The following is an 8,571-nucleotide window of genomic DNA, read 5'->3' as shown; positions in this document are numbered from 1 at the left end:
TTTTATGGTTTAAGGGGCAACCATTTCAAACTGAAGTCGGAGCAGTGAACAATTTCAAACTGAAGTCGGAGCAGTGAACATCTTTTTGAGAATACTGTTCAATAAAGTATCATAGAAGAGTATTTTCGAATAAAATAATGGATGATTGGCATTAAAATTTTCTTGAATTCTAAAAGTGGCAAATCTCTTACAATTGTGGCGATGGGTTGTCCTGAGGCTCTTACTTTTTTGGTTCGAATCACTGCATGTGACATTTATTGAACTCTTATGATGTTTGATAGAGTAACGGGAAAAACTGTTTGCATCGCCAAGAAAAGGTTAAAAGATGAACAGAGAAAGAGATGGACAAAATTGTGCACATCAACTGTTTGATGATATGACGCTTCGAATTTAATTCTATGGCCCGGTTTAGATAACCTTCATTCTTGTCGTCAAACCCAATCAATGTAAGAATCTGACTTTCCTCTCAATAATTATGTTGAATTTAGCATCTTCTTCATATCATAGCCATATATTCCAATTATCCAAGTTTCCTTACGCTTCATTTATGTATTCTTAATGCTATGAACATAGATCTCTGGAAGTAATCAAAGAATGATTTTTGGGGTATGGGCTTTTCTGGACCAATGGTACAATTGGCCTTAATTTCAAGATTTTCCATAAGACATTTACAATATTTGCTGATGAAACTCAATAAATAATTTGGGAGATCATTAAATGCAGCATGATAACAGTAGTTTGACCACTCTACAAGAAAACAAAAGACAAAAAACCATTTCAAATCACAATGATAATGCTGGTAATTCAAGAAACAATGGCTCAAGATTTAAGAAATTAGTCAGATCAAATGGCAACATTTTCCCAAAAACAGGTAGAAAGAATAGTGAAATTTCAAGTAGGAAAAAAAAAAGAATATGAGTTTGAGAGACTTAAAATTTCAATACACTCATCGAATCAATTCACATTAGGAAACCTGTCCCTTGTTCTCCAAACATTTATTTGACTTCTCTGTCAAAAATGTTCTTTTTTTTTCATTTTTTTTTGTTCTTTTCCACCTTCAAACAGTAACCCAATCCCCTGAAGATCACCCTTTTAATTTCCACTGTTTCCGTATACAGTACTGCATGCACGACCATGTATTATTAATTCCTCACATGCCCCTCTCCCCTTCATCATTCTCTCCCACTTCTATTTATATTCACTGTTAGTCTACCAAAGCCTTCAAGTTGTTAACTATTGATGGCATCTGCAAGGACCTACTACTCATTTAGCCTCAGGGTGTTTGTTATAGTCCTTTTTCTCTTATCTCTCACATTATCACTTTCCATATCAGGTAACCAAAAAAAAAATATGATCTTTAGTTGTTTACAATAGAGAAATCCAAATGGGTTTTTGATCTTTAGAGTCTTTTTGTTGATTCTAGGTTAATTTTGTGGGTTAATTGGCAGTTGATGATGAATCAAGTGTGGGAGAAAACAAGAAAATTTTAGGGTCAAGGCCACCTGGGTGTGTGAACAAGTGTGTGAATTGCAGACCATGTCAGGCTACTTTGGTTATTCCTCCACATTCTAAATTCATTGATTCTTCTCATTGGGAAGATAATTACTATCTCCTTTCGTGGAAATGCAAATGTGGTGATAAAATCTTTCAACCTTGATCTTTAAGTTGTTAGATGATGCTATGTGAATTGTGTTCAAGTGTTTTGTTGTATAATTAGATGCAGGTTATAACCATGTATCTGATTATGTGCCTCTTTTTCTCATTAAGTAATATTGTATCTAATTTGCGAATTATTGAATTCAAGTATTAGGGTATGTTTCTTTTTCCCCCCGTTAAGTCCTATACAGGTGGAATGAGTAAAGATGTCTGTATGGATAAAGTGTTGTTTATATAAAGATGGTTCTGAGTAAATATCTGTTTTATCCTTCTATGAAAAATGTTTATTTAAAGCTTGTTATAATTAATCACTGTTTATCTGATCTTAATATTACAACATAATAGTTACTTAATCATAGTGTTGTTGGAATATAGGATGTTTAAAGCAACCAAATTTTGACTTAACATATTAAGACCTTTTCTGTTAGCATTAAGTCAAGAAGAAACATCCCCATATATCTATTCACATTAAGAGCTGAACCCATTAAGTCTGTCAATTAAAAAAGAAAGGGGCACTTATATAAAGTATTTTTCTAGCATAATAAAAAGCGCTATGCATACATATGTTTTACAAATCTTATGCTTATATAAAGAGTACACATGCTTGAACAACCAAAAAAAACAAAAAAAAAAAAAAAATTCTGGACTCTAGGTGTGGTGATTTCATCGGAAGTCTAATCATATGATTATATAAAACCCAAGATGATGTTCAACAAAATACTATGGAAACTAGATTTTGGGTGTGGTGGGGTGTATTTAGGTGTGGTGATCCCTCCGGCTGATGTGGTGGTGGTAGGAGGTTCTGTGGTGGCAATGGGTAGTCTCTGACCAGCATATCGGGTCTCCATCTCTCTGTTTTTGTGATGATTGTTTTTTTTTTGGATATTAGAAGAGAGAACTATGAGTTTTGAATGTTTCGAAATTAGCATAGAACTATATAACAAAAGTTTAGGCTTGCCGACTATTTTGACTATTGAGTTTTGAGGAATTTGAGTTTTTAGTTTTGACTAAGTTGTTCCCTTAGGGGACTGTGTTTTGAATAATTCGTTTCCTTGGGTGGTGGGCTTTGACTAATTCCGATATGCATATTAAAAAGTAACGCAATGTTTAGTATCTAAGTTGAAGAGTGAATGGAATTAAGGATGGAAAGAAAAACTTATGTTTAGGAGTTGAATTGGAATGGATACCTTCTTGTGGGTTGATTTTTGTTCTAAGGCGTAGGGTTTTTTACTTTTTATATTTATTTGTTTATTTATTTATTTTTTTTTTGTTGATGGAATGGAATAATCTATAGTCAAGGTTTACATGAAAATTTAATTTTTACATTGCGTTATTTTTTGTTTCAAATTTGACACTGTGTTTCTAATATATTACAATTCTGACTAATTGACCGGTCAACCTGATTACCTGCTGACGTGACATAATGATGTGTTAATTTTTGCTGACGTGACATGCTAGCGTGTCAAAATTGTAATATTTTTTTACACTAAAGACACTATTTAGACATTGCGTTATTTTTTTTGTCTCAAATTGGATGTTGCGTTTCCAATTTGTTACAATTATGACCGATTGACCGGTCAACTAGGTTGTTTGCTGACGTGACATGATGACGTGTCATTTTTTTATCACGTGATATGTTGCGTGTCAAAATTGATTTTTTTTACACAAAAGACACTAAATTTTTATTTTATTTTATTATTGTTATTATTTTTCAATTTTGATATTGTTTTTTTGTTCTGAATCGAAAATCATTTTTTCTAATTCTGTTCAATGTTGACCATTTACCATTTGAAACTGTATAAAAAAATTATGTACATTTGAAAAGGTATAAATACATTTTGTTCATTTTAAACCATTTTCTTTTGTATAAATACAAGGTTTTTTACATGTTTCCAATATAATATTAGGGACCTTCCAATATACGACGAACCATTCCTTGGTAATTAAAGTGACCTTAGTACCTTTATGTTTCTAATATAATATTAGTTTATCTGACTGTGCATTTCACATCTTCAAACTCATTTTAAAGTTGTGTATTTAATGAAAAATATAGTCATAATATAACTAATAAATATTTATACACAACATTATGGTTTGAATATAAAAAAAACCTTGTATTTTTATATAAAAAATATGGTTTTTAAATGAAAAAAATATATTTATACGGTTTCAAATATAAAAAGATTATGTATATAGTTTCAAATAAAAAGTGGCCAACATTGAACAAATTGGAAAAAATAATGTTCAATTTGTAACAAAAAAATAGAATGTTAAAATTGAAAAAAAAAAAAATAAAACTTAGTGTCAAAATTAAAAAAAAAAAAATGAAAACTTAGTGCTTTTGTATATATTTTTTTTTCACTTTTGATACGTCAGCATGTCACGTATCTGACACATCATTATGTCATATCAACAGACAACCAGGTTGAGTGTTCAAGTGGTCAAAATTATAACAAATTGGAAACACAATATCTAATTTCAAACAAAAAATAACACAATGTCGAAATCGAATTTTCATATAGACTTAATGACTTCTTGTGGTATTTACCCTTATAGCTATATATTTATTTTACTTATATAATCATAAATTTTTACACCGATGTTCTAAAAAATACAAAATTACTTTTTGTTGTTTTTTTAAATGAATTATTATAATTCTGATTTTATAGTATCTTTTTAATTCTAAATTTCATTAACTCATTGTCCATGTGTTTTCTATCGTCTTTGAATTTTTTTTCTCATATCGTGGTTTGGTTTGTTTTGGTACTTGTCGCTTAAAATAATTTTTTTACCTTTGTCTTATTTTTCTCAAATTAATATTATTTATTTGTTTGTTATTCCATATGATGAAGTTGTTTTTTGATCCCATAAATAAATAGATTTTTGCAATATTAGTTTAAAAGGTTGTAAACAAATCAAACGAACATGAACAATGATTTGTTCATGAAATGAACACGAACAATAATTTGTTCATATTTGTTCATTTAAGTTAACTGAACAAACGAATGAACACAAAATGATAAATGAATGAAATTTCATGTTCGAGTTCATTCGATAAATTACCTTGTTCATATTCATTCATTTATATTCGTTAACATGATAAATGAACGAACATAACGATCATAATTTAACAAACATAAAAAATATAAATCAACATAGACATTCATATCAAAAATCATAAAAATTGATACCAACACTTTTAATATGTCATAAAAAAATATAAATCAACATAGACATTCATATCAAAAATCATAAAAATTGATACCAACACTTTTAATATGTTGTTCGTACTAACATTTATCAAATCATTAAGTTGCAAAACTTGAACCACACTGAAAACCTTCACTTTCACCAATTAATTGTATAATATAATATAATAAACTAACATAAATAAATGAATATAAATGAACATCATGAACAAATGAGATCATTGTTCGTGTTCGTTTATTTAACTAAACCAACAAAAATTTTGTGTTCATGTTCATTCATTTAATTGGTTTATTTATTAAATAAAGAACAAATTCTTGAAATCATCCATGTGGTTTAGTTAAAATTGCATGTTTGCTCACTAACTTTTATTTTGCATTCGGACCATCCTTACTGTTTGATTTTGTTGCGTTGTTGGTCCCTCATAAACATAAAAAGGCTATAATACCCTTTATATATTTCTTTTTTCTTTTTTTGTTACTATTTATTAATTAAAAGATGTATTAATATAATAGGTCCCACCATTAATACCACATGTCAATGCCAAAATCACCTACTACCATCAGAAACCCACCAATCATCGGAAACCACCCCCAGTGGCCGCCAGCCACCACCTACCCATCCCTCACTCAACACCTCTGGTAACCACCATTCCTTGACAGTGTTTATAGACATATGAACCCACTCCCATCACTACAATCAGGAAGCCACCAATCACCACCGTCCCCACCCACCTATTTCGACACCATCACCCACTTATTCCCGCAACACCTCCACTTGCGTAGTCGGTCCGCCCATGTCATCAATTTCATCAGGTGACACCCACCCCCATTTACCTCCAACAACCACCATGTTCACCTTCAACAATAACCATCATTCACTTTCTGCAACCAAAATCGATCACCACATAGACCAAAACCAAGATCAAATCCCAGAAATCAAAATCAAACCAAGATCAAATCTCGAAATCAAAACCTAACCAAAGTCAAAATCTCGATGATGAAATCCATAATCTAAATTGAAATCAAAATCAAATATGGAAATCAAAATCTAAAACGTAAAACCTAACCTGAAATCGATGATGAAATCCCAAAAAACAAATACAAAAACAAATGGGGTTAAATTTTGTTCTATTTGAAATCAATGAGGTCGTTGGATTCACCACAATGTGATTAATCCCAAAATGCAACACCTTACTTGATATCCCGTAAATCAAAGACCATTTTTTCTAAATGATGAATCATTGGAAGACGATTTTCAAGATGAAATCGATGATGTCGGTGGAACAAGAAGAAATGGGGTTAGATGGGAACGTGCATAGGTGGAGAAGAACAAAAGTTGTAGGTTTCCGGCGGATTTTATAGTTGCAGTTTTCGGAGGCGTTAGGGTTGCAGTCTTATGAGGTGGTGTTCACAGATGATGGCGGTCGCCACGACTTTAGAATTGCAGGTTTCCTGAGGAGGCAGCTCCAAGGAGGAGTTAAGGTGAAGATCCATGCTCTAGGGTTGAGTTCAGAGGGAGAAGAGATGTATGACTTGAACTATGATCAGCTGCTTCTAGTTTGTAGAAGGGAAGGGGTCGAGTGGAGGTTTGGGGTGCGGTGGTGGGATGTGTGGGACCCAATTTTTTAATAATATCTAAAATACTTTTATGAAATAATCTTTAATACTTTTTAAAATATAAATAAAATATGATAAGGGTATTATAGTCTTTTTATGTTTACAAGGGACCAACAACGCAATAAAATCAAACAGTAAGGATGGTCCGAGTGCAAAATAAAACTTAGGGACCAAACATGCAATTTTAACTAAATCACAGGGACGATTTCAGTAATTTGTTTTTAAATAAATAATATAAACAAATTTCCCGCGGAACGATTCACAAATTATTTGTTGAACGTTTGGTTCGTTTACAGGCCCGGCTATCACCAAGGGCAAGGTGGGCACATGCATAGGGCCCACCTTTTTAAGGGACCCATTTTTTTAATACTATATTCAGTTTTAGGCCCAAATGCAAAGGTTTTCCAAGCCAATCCTCAAATCGAGATCGTTCGTAAACTCGTAGTCCACACACGAAGGCAGCAAAACGATCATTCAGCCACAGTCGATTACTCAGATTAATCGATTGCGAAAATCACTCGATTATTCGATCCTATACTCTTGCAGTCATATTAATCAGGTAATGGATTTCTAGTTTTCTATTTGTTCCACACTTCCACAACATATCAGATTGATAGATTATCTGATTTCTTCAGAAATTTTGTTAATCGTATTCTATGATAATTAGGTTTTAGGCGTCATATGTCTAAAATATAATGTGAATTTATTTAGTTTCTTTAAATGGATGTATGAATAGTATGTATCGACAATAAATAGAATGCGAATGAAGTTTGTAGACTTGCAGTTAGGCCTACCAATTTTTGAAGTTCTATTTAAACTTAAAACCAGCCTTAAAAGGTACAAATATATTAAAAATAGCATGTAAAGCAGGCATATATATATACCAACTAAATTTAATATATATCTCGTACTAAGAACACATATTACCCCCAAGTTCTTGAATTTGATCATAAAGCTACAGTTATGTCATGTTGCACAAATTTAGCTTTAACTTTGAGTAATTAGTCGAAACTAATATAATTTTCCATTTCTGCTTATTAATAAAACTAAACCTGATATATGCCTATGGTAAAATTAAATAGCTTTTAACTCTATTGACTGTTATGAAACCCCACATTACTTTGAGCTAGTTAGTAATTACTTGTTGGATTAGTGTCGTGTATGTTAAGTATGTTAATTACTTATGGGATTAGTGTATATAGACTCTCAAATCTCAATGTAATTTTTTTTTTCATTTTGTCAAATATTTGAAGTCATTATAAATTTTAGAATTTTATATATTTAATTGCTATTTTGTCAACTATTTTATGTATTTAATTGCTATAAAGTTTATCATCGTTTTAAAAAAACTTTAGTTTATATAATGTAATTCGTTACACGTTAGGGCCTAAGGGCCTTTTTTTTTTCCGACTCGTCCTGGGTATTTCAATCTTCGGAACCGGCCCTATTCGTTTATGGTTCGTTTACGGTCTTACTTCTCAATTTCTAATGAATATTTGTTTATTTATTTCTTTTTTAAATAATTATTATTTAGCTTGGGCATACTACACACACCCTTTTCAAAAAAAATTATAAATATGGAGTCTAAAGCCATATCTTAAAAGGAGAATGATGAGGTCTATTCCTTGAGGCTCACAATGGCGGAAACGTGTGATGAAATGTAAATCCATGATTTTGTTGAACACTGGTACTAGAAATTTATATATCTAAACAACAAACCACTCAAACATTGAAACAACAAAAATTAAATGAAGTTTATAATTAGTTGTTATAGAAAACATTTGAGAAAGATACGCAAAAATACAAAGAAAGAAAGAACTAATCAAGATCTACATAGAATAAGTTGAGATTAACTGCAAGCCAAAACGAAACCATAATGTATTAGAAAATCCTCTCTCTGAAAGTATGATCTCACAGCAAAATGATTGTAAAAAATGATGGAGGCATTGTATTGTATGCACGAATATATAGCACCACCTTAGCCTTTCCGATTACGTCCTTTTCAATTTCATTACCAGCATACATCATTTTAAGCCCAAGAGCAAGCCCAAAATTCAAATATCACACACAAGTCACAGCACGAAGTTAT

At 31.3% G+C, this 8,571-nt stretch overlaps 1 long non-coding RNA gene across 1 annotated transcript; it reads left to right on the top strand.

Moving 5' to 3' along the window:
* Positions 1-1,026: 1,026 nt before the first annotated feature.
* Positions 1,027-1,911, top strand: LOC122197710 (uncharacterized). The gene is made up of 2 exons (XR_006191353.2): positions 1,027-1,333; positions 1,449-1,911. It is a non-coding gene; the product is annotated as an uncharacterized LOC122197710 (long non-coding RNA).
* Positions 1,912-8,571: the final 6,660 nt, after the last annotated feature.

This window comes from Lactuca sativa, chromosome 4 (genome assembly GCF_002870075.4).
Source record: "Lactuca sativa cultivar Salinas chromosome 4, Lsat_Salinas_v11, whole genome shotgun sequence".
NCBI classification, from domain to species: Eukaryota; Viridiplantae; Streptophyta; class Magnoliopsida; order Asterales; family Asteraceae; genus Lactuca; species Lactuca sativa.
The sequence above is the reverse complement of the archived record's forward strand: the minus strand, read 5'-3'. Positions and strand labels throughout refer to the sequence as shown.